The following is a 23,772-nucleotide window of genomic DNA, read 5'->3' as shown; positions in this document are numbered from 1 at the left end:
CTACCAAACTGCATTCCTATTAAGATATAGTTGTTCTTTTCTATAATGTTTTAGAATTCAAAGACAAAGCTGTTAAACAGGGCAACATTTAAGTCCATGCTAAGTTTTTATGCAGACTTCACTTGGTAAGCACAAAATTTTATTTTTTAATAATTGCAAAGCAATCAATGGACTTCTATTATACTTTCCTAAATGAGGTTTTTAACCAAAGATATGAAATCTTAGTATATTATATAACATTCGGTTTTCTTCTTCTAAGGCTTTAAAATTTGTGAGAAAGACCAAAAAGACTTCTGAAGAATTAATACAAACATACCATGTTTTTGTTAAAGTGAAGCTACACTCTGCTTGTTTTTCATTGGGTAAACACATTATCCAGAATTTAGTTTAAATGGTAAACCCAGCGTTGGATATGAATAGAAGTAAAAAGAGATTTTCTCATGGCAGCCTTAAAAATTCATTTCTTTGACCAATAAAGTATCTCCTTTTGACTTCAGTATTGTATGTATTTTAGTTTTCCTAAGATATGTACATTCGCAAGAAAAATCAGATCAAAGGGTTTTTTATGAAAAATAATTTTTAAAAAATGAAAGAAAAAAAATTTTTTGACATTTGGAAAAAACAGAAGTATAAAATGTCTCTGTATTTTAGAAGGAGCAGATATATTTAAATGTTAAATGGAAAGCTCTCCTAAATAGTAACAAACATTTTTCTTGATTATTAAGTAACAGTTATAGGATACAAAACCTGAAATATTATTTGCTAGTACTAATCTATAATCTCTGTTTAGCTGTCAACTGAGTGTCTTAAGATTTTAACCCTTTCACTTTAAAAGAGAAAGAAAAAGAAACTATTAGTACCAAATCGTCCCTTCCAACTTCGAAAGTAGAATCAAAATACCACTTTTAACTCTAAAACTATAAACTTCCTCAGTAGTTAATATCAATATATCATAGTCATCTCTTACTTATCTATAACAAGAAAAATGTGTCGTGAAACACCAAAACAAAATAACGTGTCCATTTGTTTGTTTGTTTTTGGTAAAACCGAAAAGTATTACTTTAGGTATCATTTTATTCTTCAGCAACTAACTACGAAGCATTTACTGTTGTGATCCAGTCATTCTGCCAGATTGTAGAATTGTCTCTTCTCGGAGCTTACAGTTGGATGCTGAACAGAGACAGGGAAATGGTTACAACGTTGTACTGTGAGTGTTGTGATGAAGGAAGTACAGGAAGCTTACCATTGGGGAACCTGAGAGGAGTACCTAGATTGAATTTAAGAGTGGGCAAGGGCATCCTGAAGAAAGTCATGTCTAAGACATGATCCAAAAGTGGTCAATTATGCAGATATCAAAGGAAAAGAGGAAAAGTGTTCCAAACAAGTTAACAACATATGGAGAAATAGGAGGTAAAGTCATGTGCACAAGGTGGTGAGAGAGAGTGGGGTGAGATGAGGATGAGTGAGGACAAACCAAGGTCCAGATCATCAGTAGCCTTGCACAACACTTCAGAAAGGAGTGTAGTTTTGATTCTCTTGTAAATAAGAATGCAGTATAATTCAAATAAATATGTTAGAAAATTCCCTCCCACTTTCATATGGAGAGTAGAGTTGGAGGTGGCTAATTCGGGAAGCAGGGAGAACATTTTTGAGGAAGTTGCACTATATTAATGAAAATGATAGTTACAAACATGAAGAGCTAGAGGTGATCATGACCTCCTCTCTAATATCCTGAAGGGTTTTTATCAGACATAATTTAGGAGCTTTGACTGATGAAAGTAGAGGAAGTACACAAAATTCTTCAGCAACTAACTACGAAGCATTTACTGTTGTGTTCCAGTCATTCTGCCAGATTGTAGAATTGTCTCTTCTTGGAGCTTACACAAGGTCAGTTCTCTAACTATTCAGTTTGTGTTGAAATTGCAAATTTTTCATCAAGAAAGAAAATAAAACTAAAAAGCAAGTTTTACCAAGTAGGGTTCCTATCTAACTAAACAGGATCTAACCCCCAACCTTCACAAGTTCCTCCAACCTCAGAATCCAAATCTGTGCACAAGAGTCTGTCCCCAAATGTGGGGATTTGACCTGCTGTTCCTGCCTTTTCCTGCTTTGGAATCACTGTAGCCTCTCATTTCCTCTTCCTGTCAGTTTGAGGCTTCTTTCTATGTCCTAGATTGAGTTCTTGTTATGTATTCTTAGCAGTTCCCTCTGATTGAGTCTACCTCTTGAGGAGACCTTGGAAATTTAGAACAGCACTTTTCCCTTAGAAAGCTCCAGTCTTCAGACTTGCCTTGCTCTGGTTCCCAAAGACCAACTGTGGAAGTCAGGAGCTGACCTTTGACTTCAAGCATTTCTGCTATAATAATCCTTGTTCTTCTCAGAGTAACACATCCTCCTCCAAATGATCTGGAGAATAAAAACACAAAGATTTCTGTATTTCCATAAGCATATACTTTAAAAATGCTCTGGAAATTCATATGAGGTTTTCTGTCAAGAGGGTGAGATCTGTGTCTCCATCTGCATAGACCTAACAGTCTTCTTGCACTGGCTGGTGACAGATGAAAAATCATAAAAAGTGGATGATTGTAGAATTCCAGAGCTATCCTCACATAAGAAATGTGAGGCTTTTGTGTGGCTATAAATTCACACAAACTTGCTAAGTCTATGCAACTTCTCAAAGAAGTCTGGGTTCTGCATGGTGCCACCTACTTATTTTCAACATAATGTCTTACATTCCCCTTAAAATAATTTGATTTGAACCCAGATTTTCATATTTTATTCTGAAGTTGATGCAATATTCAACGCTATCTACTCTTGCATGTTAGTTGGTAAGAGGGGCAGGAAATCATTTCTTTCTCATGATCCATGCCCTCTTGGTTCTTTCTGTTACTACTGTTTTGAGTAAATAGTGTCAATAAGTACATTCACCATACTTACTTTTTAAAGATTATTTAGCCCCATATAATTCTTGAATCTAATTGAATCTAATTCAACACACTTAACTCCTCATTTATGAGTGGGATATAAATTGTAGAGTGTTTTGCCAAAAAGATGAAATTCTTCCCCCCATCTATGTATGCCTGACACTTGCCCCTGGAAATGACTAAGTGACAAATGCAAAGCTGTAAAAATTAGCTGCTAGTGGGTAACTAAGAACATCATCATATACTTATTTTCAATTTAACGTTAATCTATCTCTGTTTTTAAACTAAAGGTATATTTCAGGGGAAATATTTTGTGATTCACACAGCAAAATTGAGTCAGACTGTTCAGCTTGACAGAAATTTTACATTAATTTACCTAGGGGTTTTTAAATGAATAATGTTCTAATAACATGTTTCTCAAAAAACAATGTTGGGAATTTAGCTAAATAATTCTTATACTATGTGATAGTAAAAATAAACTAATTTCCATCTCTATCTTTAGTAATGAATTAGATACCCCAAACTTCAGTACGATTGCATACAAGATGCATATAAACCTTTTAGTACATTATTCTTTATGGCTTACTTTAAATTTGTAATCAATATTTCAGTTTGTACAATACTGTATGTACTGTGTGTAATGAAGTGGGATGTTAACATGGATGGTTTGGCAGTATATATTCTTGGTTAGTATGCTTTTTTTTTAATGAAGCAAGGAATGATCACATCACTGATATTGGAACCAACTAGTTATTTAATCATAAAGACAAAAATGCAGTCAACTCATATCTAGCAATATGTAGGGATGCACTATTTAGGTTATTCATTGAAAAGTTTGATCTTTATTCTATAAATATTAATTTTCATATGAAATTTGGTGCAGTTAACATTAAAGAAAAAGAGAATGTAATTTATTTGTTAATAACCAAGTGTTTCAGACTATTGTGAACTGGTTTCATTAATAGGAATATAATTTACTATTATGCTGGAAATATACAAATATGTTTCTAGAGAGCATAAGGAACCATCCCAGTTGGGTCTTTGGAGGAAAAAAAAAGTAAAAGAATAGAACAGATTTCTTGCTCTGTTCCAGTTGCTGAGATGCCAGATACTGTTAATTGTTTGAAATATAAACATTCTTATTTCTTAATCAACTATATCTGGAGTAGTTGGAAGAAAGCAGAAAGTTTTATTGAGTCATTTGGCCATGAAAATGTTCCTACAACAGAGAAAGTTTATTTCATTTATTCCTGGTTTTACTATGTTTTCCATTTTTAAAATAAACATGCCCCATAATCCAATTTACAAATTTATATACTATTTAAAAACTTCACATCTACCCATAAAACAATATGCTATGCCTTTTGTAAAAACTTGACTTTAATCATCGATGGAGTCTTTCTAATTTATAGTTAACTAATTAGTAAAGAGAAAATGTGGTGCCTATGACTATAAATGTATGTGAGACTATTTCTTGGTGACACTGTATGCCACTATATGGTGGCACTATATCATCCTAGAATCTAGATCTCTTTAACCATTAATGTATATATGCCTAAAATCTAAAATATCTACATTTAGAGCAATATTTAATTTAAATGGTAGCAAGTTATATTTACCTTATCAGATGAGGGAAAATTCATCTTAGACATGATCTAATTCAAACAAATAGAATAACTTCATAAAATGCAGAGATCTATGACTAATTGTTTATGAATGGTTTGGAATTCACAATGGTTAAACAACTTAAACATTCTATGAAAAAGCAAACTATTTTTATACCTAAATTCTATCAGTTGCCCATAATCATCCCATGATATAAGAGAATCTGTATAGCACAGTGTTCAAGAGCATTTGCTCTGCAGCCAGACTCAATTTGACTCCAGAAGACTCTGCTTCCTTACCAGGTGATCTTGCAAACAACTTCATCTCAATGCCTTATTTTTTTTTCTGTGAAATGGATATTTTAATAACAGTACACCTATTATAGGGTTGCTATGAAGATCAAATTAGTATAAGTAGTTGAGCAGTGCCTGGCATAGTAAGCACTACATTGGTGTTTTGTTGAATTTAAATGGCTTTTTCATTTAACAGATAAATATATGTTTAAGGTTACAGAAGATACTTAAACTTTGTCTTAAATAATTTAGGAAAAATAATTTTTAATATTTTAGGTCATGAGAAATTCAATAGCATAAAAATTTACTCATCAAAATAATTTTTTTCAGCAAAGATTGGGATGGATTGTTATAAGCTGAAAATATCAAATATAAGTCATAAAACTCCAAATGACCACATTTTAAAAAATGTCTAGGTTAGAAACAGTTTCTACATGGGACTGATTGGACAACTAAATCTATTTCATTTTTAGTGATCTAGTCCCTCACCACACACTTTTTCAAAAGGAAGAAGCATGTAGGAAGAAAAGATTTTTCAAATTTATTAGATATATTTAAGAAAACAATGATGGAAAAATGTTTGTAAAGTAGTTAAGATTAAATTATAAATCTAAAATTTTATGTTTTTGTTACTAAAGGACTTCAAAATAGTTTATATCTGAAAAATTATTACAGGAACCACAATGTAAGATCTTTGCTTTGAGAAATACTGTTTTGTGTAGTTCTTATTTTGACACACAATGAACATCCTGGAAATTAAAGATAATTCTTTTTTCCCAATAAATGTGAATCAGATATATGAATGAAATATGTTTAAAGGAGGATAAAATACAATCCAACATTAACCATTTTAACCACTATATATCATAATGTGGGTAGCAAAATTTTTGATTTGACTATTTTATTTTCTCATTTATTTTTATTGATATTTTCACATTTGATGGTGTCTTAAGCCATGCTTCATCTTATAATTTGTTTTATCTTAAATGCCATTAGCCAAGTAGAAGTTATACACAGTTGTGTGAAAATCTTTCCTGGTTGCCCCTTGATAAGACCAGGAGATCTCACAAGCATTGAAGTATTTTACATTCAATGAAATACAGTATGTATGCTTATTTTGCGCTAATAGAATTTCATTTCTTTTACTTCTTTTACCCAATGTTAATATGAATACCTATTTATGAGATCAATAACATTTTGCTTGGACAGTTTTCTAAGTTTGGTACAAGTGTTTGTTGTGTTGATTTAGGAAGAAGTAATTATCATTGACAATTTTAAAAAATAAAAAACAACAATAACCTGGTAAGAAGGAAAGTATTGAGTGAAACCAGAATATGTATACTTGCAAATTACCTAGCAGAGAGGACTAAGCACCAGTTTCAGATCCTCGTTAACAACATTCAAATATTTATTTGTAGTAAAACCAATTGCTGTACTCGACCCAGTTTTAAAAGATAGGCATATCGCTACTCTGAAATGTAATGCATTGTGATGTTAGTAATCTGACTTAAATTCTCTGGAGCCTCAATTTCTCCACCTAATAAGCAAAGACAAAATTTCAACAAAGAGCTTTGCATTTACATGAAATAGTGCCTGTAAACTAACTTCGCAAAATAGAAAACCCTGTACTAACATGATATTTTCCTAGATAATTGATAAACACATACCAAAAAAAGCATTAATAATTACAATATAATATTCTACAACATAAGTAGATTGTGTTAATACATTAACAAATCATGTATCACCAAATACATTTTTGTTTTTGTAGTGCTGGGGATTAAACCCAGGACTTCACACAGGCCAATCAAGCACTCTACCACTGAGCTATCCTCCCAGCCCTATAGGATTTTTAATAACCAAAACATACTGGCATAGCTATCTATTTAAAAAAAAAAAAAAAAAAAAAACTATCTTCAAATATAGTCTAAGGCTAAACTGGCAAAGAAGCCATGGCACTAAGAGAAGACAGCTGTGCATGGAAGTCCACCTGGAGGCTGGAATTCCAAGTCCTCCATGGACCTTGAACCTGTCACACTGTCCTTTGCAGTTTGAAAGGTGGTTGCAGGTATAGACCTGTGCTCTGCAGTGAGAGATCAGTGAGGAGCTGCTCTTTGGAAAATGTGATAGTGTTTGGAAAAACTGGTTGTTTTCACACTCCCACGACATTGTGTTTTCATGCTCACACTGTTAAAGAGGCCTTCAGGTTTTAGTAAATTTTATGAAAAGCAAGAGATTGTGTATTTAAAGTTCATGTGTAACTACTTTCCTGTACCAGTAGGTCAGTTAATGGAATGATCTCTGGGCAATAAACATGTATTTGTAGTAAGGAAACTGGCCTAAGTAGAGGTGGCCTGGGGACAGGAAGGAATTAGTTTTTGTTCTTAAATTATCTGAATTGGCAATCTACACTGGGTTGATTCATTAGATTCTTGCCTGAGAGTTTCTTTCACTTTTGCTATGTAGCTGCAAAATATTTTCTTCCAAGAATGAAGAAAATACTGAATTTTTCTTCAGAGGCTTCTCACACTTAACATCACTTTTATATTTTTTCAAAGTGTGTACATTGAAGAAAGTTACATGTATCAAGGATAGTTATTTCCTTAACATGTTGCTATCCCAAGTTAATTCTATTGAACTAGGATTTGCTTTGAAATTATTCAGGGATAGTCAATGTCTGTTCTTAACCCTGCAGATGTACATGCAAGCTTATGTACATAAGCAATCCAGAGAAAGATGTAGTCAAGTCTCTTACAAAAGAGAGCAGAAATTACCATGAAGGCTAAAACACAGGGGAAAGAGCTTAGAAACTTGGAGGAAAACACTTGAGTTCTAAGCTATGTGCTGACACTTGTTGTAGAGTTGGTGTGTGTTCCCTAACTTCTTTGAAAATAATTTCTCTATTTGAAAAAAGAGAACACGTGATGTATATGTACATTCATGCATTCAAAACTTTCGCTATAGTACTATTTTACTTCATTTAAAGCTCTGCCTTATTCTTATATTGAAATCTGGACAGTGGTGGTTCAATATAACTTTTAGTAGATTTTGTTTAATTTTATTCTATAAATTGTAACTAGTTATATTTGTTTAACTTCATGAAATTTGAACTGGAATGTTTCCATTTAGTTGTTAGAAAATGCTAGAAACATCTGGTTTTTTTCGATTCACTACATATCTATTAACAATCTGAAGTAATTTATGCTACTTACAAAAATTCCCTCAAATAATTTTACCCTAGGTTTATCCATTCCATTATAAAGTTGGATAGCAATAACATATAACACTAACATCTTAAAATACTGATATGTTATTTTGTGAGACTCCCAAGCCTAATGTAGTTTTTCTTGAGTTTTAATTTTTTCAATATTGTTTTCAGTAAATTTGAAATATTAAAAAAAATTTTTTTTGATATGCTGAAACATTTTTTGGCCTTTCTTTCTGTTTCCTCTTCACTCATTTCCATTAATAAAACCTTGGTTCTGAAAAATGAATCATGCTTTCCATTATACTTTCTTAAAATTGAATTTAATGTTGTAATTAAAAATGTTAATTTGTACTTTCTTTATTCCTAGCTATAGTCAAGAGTTCATCTTGTAGCTGCTTAAAATAAGTAAACAGCTTCACACTATATCCCAGGGGTAAACTGTTCAAACAGATATACGAAAATTTTCATTGGTTATGTCAAAATTAATTGTGAGATAATTTCAACTGAATGTTTTAACGTGTGCATGCTACATGTAATGAAACTTAAAAATCATGTTCAAAATACACATTTCAAATTGATAAGGTCCTCTGTATTAATTGGAAAGTCATTATGTTTCAGCCTGATCTTTGAATCAGTATATTTTTTCTATATGGAAATTTTGAGTGGTATGAGAACATGTACTGCCAGAGGACACAAATTAATTCATCTTGTAATAAATATGAATTTTGTCATTGAAAACATTCCTGTTAAAATGCATTAGTAGTAGTACTTCATTAACTTATGCAAATCAAGTTTCATTGTTGTTTTAATCACATCCAAACATCACAACCTAGTATCTAAATTGATACTTCTTATCCAGATCTGTATTGCACTTGAAATATCTTACTGTTTATAAATATTCTGTTTCTTCCTTTGTGTGGTGTTTGGTCCCTCAAAATACTATTTAAGCCAATTTCAAATAAAAATATAGTCAGAGTATCATTGGATGTTATTACACAAGTCTCTAAGAATTATCCAGACCATGAACTTTTTGTTTTTATTAGTGCATAATAAAAACTTTAGTTATACATGCTATTGAGGTTCATTTGGGCATAATCATTCAATCATGGAATAAAATTTGCTCCAATTCAGTTCCCAGTACTTACTTCCTTCCTCCCTCCCTCTGTTCCCCTTCCTTTATACTACTGGTCTTCCTTCTATTTATTTATCATTCTTTTAATTAGTGTTTTATAGCTATAAAGGTGAAATTCACTGTGGGGTGTGTGTGTGTGTGTGTGTGTGTGTGTGTGTGTGTGTGTGTGTGTAGCATAATTTGGTCAATTTCTTTTCACTATTCCACAATTCCACAATTCCTCCGTTTTTCCCATTCCATCCTCTCTCTCTTAATCTCCTGCCTCTGCTCCTCTGATCTCTCTTCTGTTTCCATGGAATCCCCCACCCCCTTTTTCCCTATATTTTGTTCTAGTTTCTGCATATGAGAGAAAACATGCAATCCTTGACTTCCTGAGTCTGGCTTATTTCACTTGGTATGATGTTCCCCATTTATATCCATTTACCAGCTTTGCTAAGAATAATTTCATTCTTTATGACTGAGTAAAACTCCATTGCATGTATATACCACATTTTCTTTATCCATTCTTCTGTCCACAGGCACCTGGGCTGGTTCCATAACTTGGCTATTGTGAGTTATGTTGCTATAAACATTGGTGTGTCTGAATCACTATAGATTGCTGGTGTTAGTGCTTTTAGATAGATACTGAGGAGTAGGATAGGTGGGTCATATGGTGGTTCCATTCCCAATCTTTTAAGGAATCTCTATACTGCTTTTCAGAGTGATTGTACTAATTTGAACTAATTTGCATCCCCACTAATATGGACCATGGATTCTTTATCTGTGGTCCACAGATTGATTTTTGGCAACTGAATTCCCACTGCAATCTAGCATAACTTTAGTGTCTGTGTGAACATGTATTCCATTTCTCTCTTAAGCTTCTCAGAGGTTTCAGCGATGAAAAGCACATTAAGAAACAAATCACCTCTACAATCTCATGTTACATATATTGCATCTGATACTCAAGACAGTCTATGACTCATAAGGGTCAGAGAGGACAGGAGTGTTATAGCTGGAGCCAGGTGCTAATTTTCTATACTCAGACCTCACTTCTAGCACCAAATGTGTGTGTGTTGCAAGGTCAGGGGTTCTCCCAAAATTCAGTTCTCTGATTCATTGCAGACACTGGGAACCCTACAATCCTATTGAATCTTAATACTATCTACTTGATGTTAGTTCAAACCTCTCAGGTTTAGGGCTCAGTCTCATAAGACTGCTCCCACTTCAAGTGCCAATCACAAGTGGTAGGTCTCCAGGTCACTCACAACTTCTCTCTCACATGACCTCACATTAGAGGTTCCATGACCCCCTCCTCAGGTACAATCATTTGCTAGAACAGCTCTCATAATGGAAACATTTCTGTTTACCAGCTTATTATATAAAAAAGAACATGATGGAGGATACAGACAAGAAGCCAGAAGAAGAGGTAGACAGGGTGAAGTTGGGCAGAGTTCCAAAATCAGGAGTTTCTGTCTCCCTTGAGTTGAGCTATGCCTCCCTCCCAACATGTGAATGCATCCACCAACCCAGAAACTGAACTTGGTCCTCTAGTGATTTTTATGGAAGCTTTATTATGTTGAAATGATCTGATTATAAACAACATCTAGCAGCTCGCTGCACTCCCCCCACCTCCAAGAATGGGAGGTAGGGCTGAAAGTTCTAAGTTTCTAATTATGGTTCCAGCCTTCATCCAGGAGATGAGGTTTGGTCTTTCTAATAACCAGCCCCAACAGAAGACACCTCATTAAAACAAAAGATGTTTTTATCACCAAAATTTTTTCAAAGGACCTTGGAGCTCTGTTTCAGAAAGCTGAGTCAAAGACTAATTATCAGAAAGAAAAATTCTTCTAGCACTTCTTTTACCTAGGAAATTATGAAGGTTTTAGGAGCTGTATATCAAGAACTGAAGGCAGAAACCAGTGTATACACACACACACACACACACATGCATACACAAGTGTGCACAAACATACACACTTACTTCCTAAGGCTGACCTCAGAATGCTATGGATTTGGAGGTGCTTCCAACATAAGTGGATTTTCAGTAGACACAGACCCTGGGAAGTAGTGGGTTTCCCTTAATTGTTCCAAATTAAGTCAAAACCATCTGAGCTCCCATTTCAGTTAGTGCCACAATTATTATTCCATCCCAACCATAATGTAATTGTAACTTATTATTGATGTTTTATCCTTTAAAATATACACTTAAGGAAGAGTTTAAGTGAAATTCTCCTGTTTCTGCAGATGAATATTTTTGGGCAAAATAATTTCTCCAGCCATTCTTTTTTTCTCAAGGAAAATAGATCATAGAAGTTGGCATTTCTGCTTCATTGATTATGGTCTTTAACCTATTGACCAATAAATAATGTATGACCTTTCACTTTCTTATTATTAAGAATTAGGATACAAAATAAATACAGAGTCAGAATAAAGTTTAATGAAGAAGTTATCAGTTCTGGGACTTAACATCCTATCTATATCTCATCACCATTTTGTCCAAATTCCAGTGAAATTTTTCCAAATATACAATGAGCAGAAGATCTCTGTAAGATATTTTGTTTTGAAATGTTTCAAAGCATGGTTTAGTAGGTTTGGGAGTAGAATGAATTATATTGTCTTCTAAGAGTTACCATTGTCAAAACAAAAGAATCAGCTTATCATCAAGTGTTTGATCTAATAATCATTAAGATAGAATTCCATTTTAAAGAATGAAGACTTAAATTAGCTGAAAATATTCATGGAGAATGAAATAGGAAACATTTTCTCTGACTAAAAATGAACCTAAAAGTAATGACAGAAAGGAATGTCCCCTATAATTCTTTAAGGCACTAACCAATATGCTCTGGGCATCTATGATGTGCCATTGAAGAATGTGAAGTGTTAGCAAAGTAGAAGCCAAATGCACACTCAGTTAAATTAAGGTCTTAGTAGATATGAAGAATATTACACACATGATGCTGAGCACAGTGGTACAGGACTGTTATATCAGTGACTTGGGAGGCTGAGGCAAGAGGATCACAAGTTCAGGGCCAACCTCAGAAATTTAGTGAGGCCCTAAGCAACTTAATGGGACCCTGTCTCAAAATAAAAAAATAAAAAGGGTTGGAGATGTGGCTCAGTGATTAAGCACCCCTGGCTTCAATTCCCAGAAACTCCTTGCTCCCCCGCAAAATAATATTATACACATGAGAATAGTTCAAGGAAATTTGAAATATAAATACATCTTAAATCATAGGCTTAACTTCCAATATTGAAGTTCAGAGAAGAGAGAATCTAGTACGGACCTAAGGAAGCCAGCTTGGAGCTGACAGGGGTTGAGGTTGAATAGGCTGATTAAAAGGAAAATAGTAGATCATAGCTACAGCGTGAAACTGCTCATAGTTGTTCCTTTCCTCAGATCAAGTCTTTGGAAAACAAAGGCAATGAAAAGGCCAATTGGAAGAGAAAAAGTGCTAAATGTCTAGCTGAGAACTTTATATTAAAAACTGCAGTGAAGTTCATTCAGTAAGAAAGAAGTAACTTATGTAGGACAAGTACCATGGCTTGAATATGTCATTAAAGGAAATTAGATGAATAAGAAAAATGAGAAAAATTGTTGAGTGAAAAAAGAACTTATGACTTGAAAAAAATTAAACATGTAATATAATCTTAAAATACTGTAGTAAATAAACCTTGCCCCTGCAACCATCTGCAAGGATATTTCATGTAGGAATTTTTGAATTGCTAATTCTTTCTCAAAAGTCTTATTTTTGAGAAAGAATTGGCAATAACTTATTTTTGTGTTTCTTTTCCAAGTAAAAATTCCAGTAGCCATGGAACTCAAAATAAACTAAATCAACAAAGAACCCACTTTATGAGGGCAGCACACACACACACACACACACACACACACACACACACACAAACACACACGGAGGTTTCAGTACCTTAGAAGGTCATGGGCCCTTATGAGGTCATATTCACTGCCAGGAACAGCAATTCAAAGATACAAATAAATCAACTTCTCAATCACATTAACAAAGGTTATAGTTTCCTGTGTACAGTACTTTTAAGAATTTTCTGTGTTCTATCTCCGAAGGTCAATGAGCATTCCTATGAATCTTTCCATGTTTATACCAAAAGTACAATGTGAACTTTGGCAAAAGAAATAGCTCTGGGTTAACTGTGCTTTTTAGGTTGATACTGTAAATACAATTGAAAGCTAGCCAATTCCACACTATTGCTAAAGAATTCAAGAACAAATTTATAAATGGCATCCAAAGACTCAGAAGTGATCCAAGTGATTTATCTTTTGCATTGCTCATAGCCCTTCGTGCTTGCCCATCTTTCCTTAGAGCATCTGCAGATGTGTGCAGGGTTCTTGGGAACTCAGTCACCCCCAGGCTGCACTAGTCTTCCCTAGCTCAAGCTATCTGTGCACACCTGTATCTGTCCATGCAAACACACTTTCAGCAAATTGCCTCATTAGAAAGTGGCTGTTCAGCAGTACTCCAGAGTAGAGCACAGTAGAGTGCACCTTCCTGTGACAGGACCCTTTTAGAGGAAAAAAAAGAAAATGGTGTGATTTTTGTTATGAAACAAAAGGTCTCAAGGAGAGAGATTTTTTGGGCAGTAAAGTCTTAAAATTTAATAGGTTTTTTTTTTTTTTTTTCTTTAAGGACCATAGTTTTGTAGGTACTGGGGACTATGGCTAGAAACTGAACATGATTGTTTCAGTTATATCTATGACAGAAGATGCAAATGTATTCCAATGAAACTCAAAACATTCACATATGAATGCATTCAGATTCACAAGCAGCCCCTGGTACTACTTCCATATAAATTTCCATTTATTCCATAGAGATCTGTTGACAAGTGAGGCAGTAACTCTGTTTAGTAGTGCAAAATTCATATTTATTGTCAGAAGTGTCCAAACATCTTAAAAGTACCATATTCCAATCTTTGGGGCAGGAAAGGGTGGAATATCATTCCTCTTTGCTGTCTGAATAAAGAATTTAAAATACACACCCTTAGAAAAGTTTCAAAGGGAACCAAAGTCAAGTCTTTTGTTTTACCCTTGAGAGGGGTTATGGCTGCAATGATTTTGAAGGGACCAACTGTAGGGCAAAGTGAATAGTACACAGCACAGAGTTAAATAGGGTTAGCCAAAACCTACCATACACTGTATCCTTGGGGCTTTAGATGAGTTATGCATATTTCTTTCTTTCTTCTTAAAGATAAGACAGAGGTGCCTTAACTAGAAAGAGGCTTTTAAAAAGTACCTTAATTCAGACAATACTTGTGTTCTTTTCCATATAGAAAGTTTTAGCATATGGCAATTGTTAACATGACCAGGCACTTGTGCAAAGAAGACATACTAGATTAGTTCTAATTCCTAAATTTGAGACAGGTAAATAGAAATAACACAATTAATGATTAAAATCAAGGTTCAGTTAACTGAGGTTCAAATCACCAGAAATAAAAAAATAGGTATTAACCAATAAAATGAGAAATAGTAATTATTAAATAGTAATTATTAAACAATATCTGGGTCATCTCATATGATTAGAATACATTTTTAACTTAGCATATCTTCTTCATCTTCTTCAAGCTATGCTGAACTGTTAAAAATTCCTTAGATTTGTATGATCTCCAACATTTGAAAAATTTCTTCCTTGACCATCTGTTGTGCATTACCTCACTTGGAAAAACAACCCTTGTGGAAAGCAGGCAATCTATTATGTGCATTTATTCTTAAATTTATTTTTAGAGAATGCATTCTGATTAATTGCACACAATGGGGTACAACTTTTCATTTCTATGGTTGTACATGCTGTAGATTAACACTATTCGTGTACTCATACATCTACATAGGGTAATGATGTTTGTCTCACTCCACTACCTTTCCTTCCCCTGTTCCCTCTCCTCCCCTCATTTCCTTCTACACAATCCATCCTTCCTCCATTCTTCTCTTACCCCGTCCTCCCCCATTATATATCATCACTCACTTATCAGGGAAAACATTCAGCCTTTGATTTTTGGGGATTGGCTTATTTCACTTAGCACAATATTCTCCAACTCCATCCATTTACCTGCAAATGCCATAATTTTATTCTTCTTTATGGATGAATAATATTCCATTGTGTATATATACCACATTTTCTTTATCCATTCATCTATTGAAGGATGACTAGGTTGGTTCCACAATCTAGCTATTGTGAATTGGGCTGCTATAAACATTGATGTGGCTGCATTACTGTAGTAAGCAGATTTTAAGTCCTTAAATGGGGTGGATTCAAACTAAAAAACTTTTTCTCAGTAAAGGAAACAATAATGTGAAAAGAGAGCTTACAGAGTGGAAGAAAATCTTTTCCACGTGCACTTCAGACAGAGCACTAACCTCCAAAATTATATTATAAAGAAAATTTAACACCAAAAATACAAAGAACCCAATCAACAAATGGGCTAAGGAACTTCACAGAAGAAGATACATAAGCAATCAGGAAATATATGAAAAAATGTTCAACATCTCTAGTAATTAGAGAAATGCAAATCAAAACCACCCTAAGGTTTCATCTCACTCCAATTAGAATGGCGATTATCAAGAATACAAGCAATAATAGGTATTGATGAGGATTTTGGGAAAAAGGCACACTCGCATTACTGGTGGAGTTGTAAATTGGTGCAGCCACTCTGGAAAAGCAGTATGGAGATTTCTCAGAAAACTTGGAATGGACCCACATTTGAACCAGTTATCCCACTCCTCGGTTTATTATGTGCATTTTTTTTATTATTGTAAACAAATGGGATACATGTTGTTTCTCTATTTGTACATGGAGTCAAGGCATACCATTTGTGTAATCATAAATTTACATAGGGCAATGTTGTTTGATTCATTGTTTTTTTTCCCTTCCCCCCCACCCCTCCCACCCCTCTTTTCCCTCTATACAGTCCTTCCTTCCTGCATTCTTGCCCCCCTCCTTATCCCTAACCCTAACCCTAACGCCAACCCCTCCCACCCCCCATTATATGTCCTCATCCGCTTATCAGCGAGATCATTCGTCCTTTAGTTTTGAGTATTATGTGCATTTTTGAGGTGGAGAATATGAAGCTCAGAGAGGTATTATTATGCTTATCAAGGGGCAACTGATTGAACTTGAGTAGGAGATGTGGTCTCAGTCATTCTTCTGGCCAGTTTCCCTCCTTTTAGCTCCCCACTGGCCAATGGGGGTAGTCCAGCTTCTTTCTTTTTAGAGTAGGTCAGTTTGGAAAACAAGAGTAATGTATTCTGAACTGTTCTAAGGTATTAACTGCCTGTCAAACTGCTTACTACTAAGATGTAACCACTATTAAATTGTTTTCCAGAATTTCTTTGAAAATATGCAAAAATATTTAAACAGTGCTAATAGTGCTGTTTTCTTCCACCATTAAATTGAAGTTTCAAATGTCTGGAGTTCATTCATCATTTCTGTCCCATAAAGCCACACCACCAAACTACAAGGTTCTCATGTAGTATTTTTCAATCCTGTACCTGAGAATGCATACATACTAGATTTATATTGTGTAATATATTTTTTACCCAAGTCCTTTGATGCAATCAAGAAACCTAGTGTGCCTTTAGGATAGTTCCAGCATCATGATGAATGTGAAAATTACCACTCTCCATGGAAATGCTATTTGCTAACTAGGTCTGAAAGAAGATCAACAAGAACCTCTTCCTTCCTAATAGAATTTCACTGATTCTAATGAATTAAAAAAAAAAAAAAGGCTTTAGGAGTATTGTACTTTTTTATTACAAGTTCTTTAAATTTCCTCCATGTCTATAACATTTAAATAATTACTCTTTCCAGGGCTGCGATAGGAAGCAAATAGTAATAATGATGGCTTCTGTTTATTCAGGATTATTTCATGTAACATTAATAATCTTATTAGTATCTTATGTTACAAGGCAGAAAAATTAAAAATTTGAAAATCAGGATTTAAAGCCAAAAGCACTAACTTCAGAGTTTAGTCACTACTCCATAAGCTCTTTACAAGATTATCTACTGATGTGAAGGAAAACCGTCAGTACAGGGTAACCCTTTTTTTAATCATCAAATTTTGTTTTATTTATATAAAAAGGTAACCCACAGTAAGTCATGTCACAATTATTATGGTCTAACATGTGAAACTGCAAGTTTATTATTTAAAAATAATATAAAATTAATTTATTTTCATACTACTGTTACTAGCATGAGTCAGAATCATTAGGGCTTATTTCCTGCTTTTATGGGCAGAAAAAGGGGAGCTGGGTGATTATTAAACTCCTTGGTGGGGCCTGAGTTCAGGGGTCTTGGTATTATGTGACTGGAGCCTGCTCCTGTGGTTTGCTGAATGGTCTGTGTCTTGGAACCCCAAGCTGCTCAGGCACCTTCAACTTTCTGGAGCTGCTTGTCTCAGGTTTTCGGCTCAGGGTCTTCTGGAACTCATGCTAAGAAGGAGGAGGAGGAGATCACAATACAGGCTGACTCTTGAAAGAGGAAAGAAATTCAAATAAGAGAATCCCATGAAAATGAATAGGTATTGTCCTTTTCCAGAAAACAGAACGATTTCCTTTTTCTTTTCTTGTAGCTCTTCTACTGTATGAAGTAAAAGACAAGCAGTGAACACACAGCTTTTCTTGAGTTAAAAGAGTCCAGAAATCTATGCACCTGAAATGAAGTTGCCAACAGAGATTGAGGAGCACAGGGCAAGAACAGAGGGAGCACCCAATAGGTCTGATCCCTCCTGTCCTTGCAATGCCTCCTCCCTCTCCCACAACTACTTGGATCCCATTCAGAAACAAGCCGCCCAGCCCTGAGTTCTCAGAGAGCAGTCCAATGACCTTAACCTGTGCATATCTCCCTTGTGCTAGAGCCCAGCCCCAGGACGGCCTTGTTTGCATGGTATTTCTCACCTTCTTATGATTTCTATCTTGAATTGAGCAAAAGAATCCTCAGATGAGCTGGTAACACCAAAAGGAACTGGTTACATCAAAAAGAACTGAACTTGTATTTTTGTTACCAATTAAGCAAAAAAGTCCCATGGCAGATTGGTAACAAAAGCAGCAGAATAAAAATTTCTCTCCTACCCCCAGATGATGCTCCAAAAATTCAAAACTAAAATTGGAGGTTGAGATCAAAATGTTCAGACATAAGATTTCAATTTTAAAATTTCATATTCACAAAGATCTGAAGTTTCTGATAACAATGGTTCCTAAACCTGAGGGTCCAGACTAATAGGTACTAAACATAGGCTAAAAAAATTAAACATTTTTTTTCTGATGCCCAAATGAACCTGTTTTAGATGATCTTTTTTTAAATGTTTGGGTTCTTGTTCATTTTCTGGTTACATCCAGTCTTCCTGATGGAGTCAAAATTTCGTCTGCTCACTCATTGTTCCAAAGGAATAACACAACTTTCTCTCAAGCACCTTAAATTCTGCTGAACTCTCAAGTTTGTTGGCAACTGTGTGTAAAACTCTGCCAGGAAGAAATTTTCCTCATATACCGGGATAGAAAATTGAGGTTAAGGAAATCAGAATTTAAAGCCAGAAAGCACTACTTCAGCATTTAACCAGTACTGCTTAATTTTTAAGGTAAATGAGGCATCTATGTTGGTGACAGGAACCTCAGATATTTGTAAGTTTCCTCACTTGAGAGGACTCATTCCTAGCTGGGTGTGGTGGCACACACCTGTAATCTCAGAGACTTGTGAGGCCAGCCTCAGCAACTTAGTGAGACCCTAAGCAACCTAATGAGACCCTATCTGAAAATAAATAAATGAAAAGTGCTGGGGATGTTGCTCAGTGGTTAAGCAGCCCAAAATTCAATATCCAGGAAAGAGAATTCATTCCTCAGCCTGGTGGGAAGGGAAGGGAAAAGCAAGGAAGAAGGGAAAAATTAAAGCCCTACTTCACCTGAAATTCATTAGGACCCAAACATTAAATATGGGTGGTCTACTAACTGTATCCAGAATTGTGTTGTTTGGTCCACCAAATCTTTTAACACTCTGAAATATTTGCTAATACGTTGAAAGCAAGGGATTACTCATGAACACCCAGATTTCTGCCATCACTTTAAAAATCAGGAAACCTAAGTTTATACTTTTACATGGCAACAACCAGTTGGAGGTTAACAGATGTGTGTCTGTCAGGCTAGTGGTCTCAAACCATCACAGCGTTACTTGACCCACTTCATCTTTATATACCCTCCTGGTCTAGTAGAAATCAGAGTGCGAGATCCTTGTTAAGCTGTGCTGTCTTGGCTACACCCCTTTCCATGCTTCTTTCGTCTCTTCAATTGTGCTTAGAAGAAAAATTGTGCAAGAAGAAGTACACTATTTTATAAAAAGCTTCATAACAAACTGTTCTATCTAATATGATCTATCTAACATGATCTCTATTTTTGATGGGAAAACTAAAACTTGCAGATTAAGAGTTGCAGCAAATGTTACAGCTAAGTCTATGGGTGCACCAGGATTCCAAACAGGTTTTCTGACTCCAAGTTCAGCCCTATTTCCATTAAACTACAATTTCTGTTGATTAGTAACCCTATAAGAATATATTCCCCAAAATGAGCATACATACTAGACTATGACTTACATTTAGAAATTAGCAAATTTAAATATTACATAAGGATAATAAGAAATGTATGCCTTTCCCATTATGGGGTACACAAAGGGTTGGCACGAAGGCAGAGAACAACACTGGACTTGGAGTTACCTGGGAGGTAAGATTCTATTCCAACCTGTGGTATTCTACGGTGTTGTCACTTGGAAAGATCTCTTGTTCTTCCAGAGCCTCCCACATATATGCGATATATGACAGACTTTGCTATGAGTAACTTCCTCTGTTTAGGGGTATCCTGTAGAATTCTCATATATGTCATTATGATACCCTCAAATATTCTCTTTCTTCTCCCTCATTCCCATTGCTTTTCAAGTCTGCTTTTTCTGACTCCAATGTTTTCCTTTGCCTTTCTGTCCATAAGTCGTTCCTGTCCATCTGAAATATAGTAGTCCTCTGGAAAGTGAGTATTTAGAGATAGGTGCAGAAAAGCATTTACTATGTAAAATACACTCTATCTAGAGAAAGTGTGTTGCTTGGGGCCATTTACTATGATAAAAAAAAACTTTTTACACAAACCTATTTTATTCTCATGTAATGAATGAAACTCATTGTTACAAGCAAAAATGTTTCTAGTATTAAAGAGTTTAAAAATCTGTTACATGGAATTGGATTGGTGATTTCAACCACTGAATATATAAATGGTTTGTCTGGCCATTGCTTATTTTTGGTCCACCAAACTGCATTCCACAGAACCATATTCTATGAGCTCAGGGCAGGAGCTCTAAATCAACAGCCTACCCAAAATCTGGAAGGAAATGAGAGGATATTTAATAGTGGCAAATGTCAGAAATGAGGAATTCTGCAGGAGGTCCCTAAACTGAAGAGTACTTATGGCCAGAGTCTGTCATACAAGTGGAACACACATGGATGCTCCAGAACCTAACATGTGATTGGATTGGTGATTTCAACCAAAGAACATATCAACACAATTCAGTGGAAATCTGAAATGTGTACATTTACATACTTATAAATGTAATTTGTACCTTACATACACACGTACACACACACACACACATATCAGAACTCTCGTCCCTTGAAAGGCAGGCAAGATGAGCAGTTCTCAGATCCTATCTATGTTAGGTGGGTATTCCTCTGGGACATATATTTCTTGGTTATGAAATGGTGAAGTGATGGGGTAACAGGGTATTTTATTTTGATGACCATAAAAGAAACAGCACTATAGTGCTCTACCCAAATATGGATTCTTCCACATAAAACAAGTAATTTGAACTTAGTCAGTCTGAGTTCTATGATAACATAAATGTCCCTAGACCCATGTTGCTTTCACTCTGGGGCCACAAACAGCTGCTCTACCTCTAGCCCCTCTTCCATTTTCCAGGCAGGAAGAATAAGAAGGATCAAAGAGGACGTGGATAGCACTTATTACAAAGCAACGAAAAATTCCTGGAAATTTCCCATTTAGGACTTTGACTTACACCTTTTCAGCAGAAACTATATCAGATAGCCCCATATTGCAAGGGAATATTTTAACTGGAAATATATTTGCGCTAAACAAAATGTAGGATTTCATTAAGGAGAGACTGTATTTTAAGTAGACAATTTCTGTGGAGCTCTATCTCTGAACTCATAGAATATAACTGTGTGAAACATACAGTCTGGGGGAAAATAGGTAATGGACAGATACAATCCAAGCATTATATGCTTCAAAGAAACTATGTGGGGGCAGGAAGAAACTATGTGGGGGCAGGGTGCTATACAGAATCCTGAAGGGGATGATCCAGAAGTTTGTTTCTGATTTAGCACACACTAAAATTATATATACTCTGCAGAAGGACACAGTTTCCTATCAGGAATTCACTGACCATCTTGTGAAAAGCCACACCAGTCTTTGTACAGAGGACCCAGGCTCCAGCTGCGGCTACAACATAGAGTTTTGTTTGTTTGTTTGTTTTGTTTTTTTACCTAAAATAAAAATTAAAAAAATAAAAAGAATGAAATGTGTTTTAAAAAAAAAAAGGGACACAGTGTCTTACCTATAAGGATTACCCTTGCTAGTGACTAACATCCCAAGCTAAGCAGTCAGTTGCACCTACTTCCAAGTTCCACCCTTGGCAGCTATGCACCAGGAATTCTTAGTTGGAGACACAGTAGCTCAAAATAAATATTTATTATGGTTTGGATTTCCCCAAAGGCTCATGTGTTGAAGTGTTGGTCCCCAGTGAAGCAATGTCCAGAGGTAGGGATTTGGGGAATTGATTGGATCATTGAGGAATTCAAAGCCAAATAAATACTGGAAGGCGGTGAAAATTATAGAGCTGGGGTCTAAAGGGAGTATGTCCTTGGGGACATGCCCCTGGGGACTATATCTTGTTCCTGACCCTTTTCTCTTTCTGCTTCCTGGCTGCCATGAGGTGAGTTGTTCTGCCAGGATCTCCCTGACATAAGGTTGTACCTTACCACAATTCCAGAAATAATGGAGCCAAGTAACAATGGACCGAAACTTCTGAAACCATGAGCCAAAATAAATCTTTCCTTCTGTGTTTTCATTACATGTTTTGTCATGGTGACAAAAAGCTGAGTAACAATTCCCTAGACTCTTTTGGTGCAAAGTGTGTCCAAGGTGATAAGAGAATAAATATGTATGACATTCTTCCTAGTTCTTCAAAACAGGAGGCAAGCACTTCTTCCCATTCTTTCATTCTGCAGCTTGGAAGATGAATGATACCATAATACCAAGATAGTGTACACTCTGGTGGAACAACAAAACAGGAGTCTGATTAACTGATTCATAAGAAGTGCAATACAGATTTCTAGAACATCTGCTTGTTACACAAAAGGAGAACTCCCTATTTTGTTTAAAATCCCTGTTCTCTGCTACATGTGGCTGAATTTATATGTGAATACACTGGGTCTCTGCAGTCCCATGATCTTAGCCAGGAAGAAGTTTACCAGGGCCTGTACCTGCATGTTGAAACTTTTTGGGACTCTTCCCAATGGTTTCTCTCCTTCCCTCCTGCATTCCCATATTGATGAGACTGTCCCAATCCTCTTTAGATCAGGAAGGCTGGATTCTCCAAGTTGCTAAAACTCTTAAAGATTAGGCCAAGTTGGCAAAACATGACTAGAGGTAGTCATAAGGCTCTCCCAGACATAGTGAGTTTAAAAAGCTCCAATTCTTGAGTGGAGAGACATGTATGCACAGAAAGGGAAGGAATCCATGATGAAGACTGTCACTCCTTAAGGACTCTCCACCAAACTTACCAGTCTTAATTTAAAATTTTGATTCTTTCTCCAACTTCTACTATACTCATAATTGCTGAGAAAGTAAAGAAGAGCTGAACCATATGCAATTTTCCAAGTTTCTATTATTCAAATTTCATAATTACTAAGAAAAGTCAGCTCTTTAAAGTCTCCACTGTGAGAGGCATTTGGTTTAAGGCAATGTTTCTCACCTGAACAGACCTTAGAGTCATGCACTTATTTTTAACATATATTGGGGAAAATAGTTATCACACAAAAAGTATATTTTATAAATATGGTACAACAAGATTACAAATTAATTGCAGTCTAGATTTGAGAAGATTGTTTTAAGCAAATACTATTAATACTACTATTTGGACATAATGAAAACAAGGGATACCCAACACCTGAAATGGAGAAACATGGGTTTAGTGAAGACCTTGGAAGCTGGTTTGAAAATACCTTAGTGCAAAGTCCCAGCTCTAGCACATGTGAACCATGTGACTGTAGGCAATCATTAAACATCTATAGTCTTACTTTTACCTATAAAATGAGATGGCTACATTTCCTACCTTGTTAGATTTTTGAGGAAGGTATTATATATGAATTTGTATGAATTTTAAACCTGTAAAGTTAAAACACTGTATACATTTAGGAAGTTCTAAGTTAAAAAAAAAATTACCTGCTTCCTAGCTTGGGCAGGATGAAAGTAGGATGATCCCAGCTGCAGAAATAAGAACATCAAATCTTGGAAGGCATCACATTCCCTGGACACATTATGTATCTCCTAGCAGCCAGAGGCTA

At 35.3% G+C, this 23,772-nt stretch overlaps 1 protein-coding gene across 1 annotated transcript in view; it reads right to left on the bottom strand.

Moving 5' to 3' along the window:
* Window positions 1-17,283: 17,283 nt before the first annotated feature.
* The window catches only part of Arhgap42 (Rho GTPase activating protein 42), a 273,624-nt gene continuing 267,135 nt past the window's right edge, over window positions 17,284-23,772 (bottom strand). The window contains exon 25 of the mRNA XM_047516700.1: window positions 17,284-17,590. The gene's annotated coding sequence lies outside the window, so the exon portion shown is untranslated. The remainder of the gene's footprint in view (window positions 17,591-23,772) is intronic.

This window comes from Sciurus carolinensis, chromosome 11 (assembly GCF_902686445.1).
Source record: "Sciurus carolinensis chromosome 11, mSciCar1.2, whole genome shotgun sequence".
In the NCBI taxonomy this organism is placed as follows: Eukaryota; Metazoa; Chordata; class Mammalia; order Rodentia; family Sciuridae; genus Sciurus; species Sciurus carolinensis.
The sequence above is the reverse complement of the archived record's forward strand: the minus strand, read 5'-3'. Positions and strand labels throughout refer to the sequence as shown.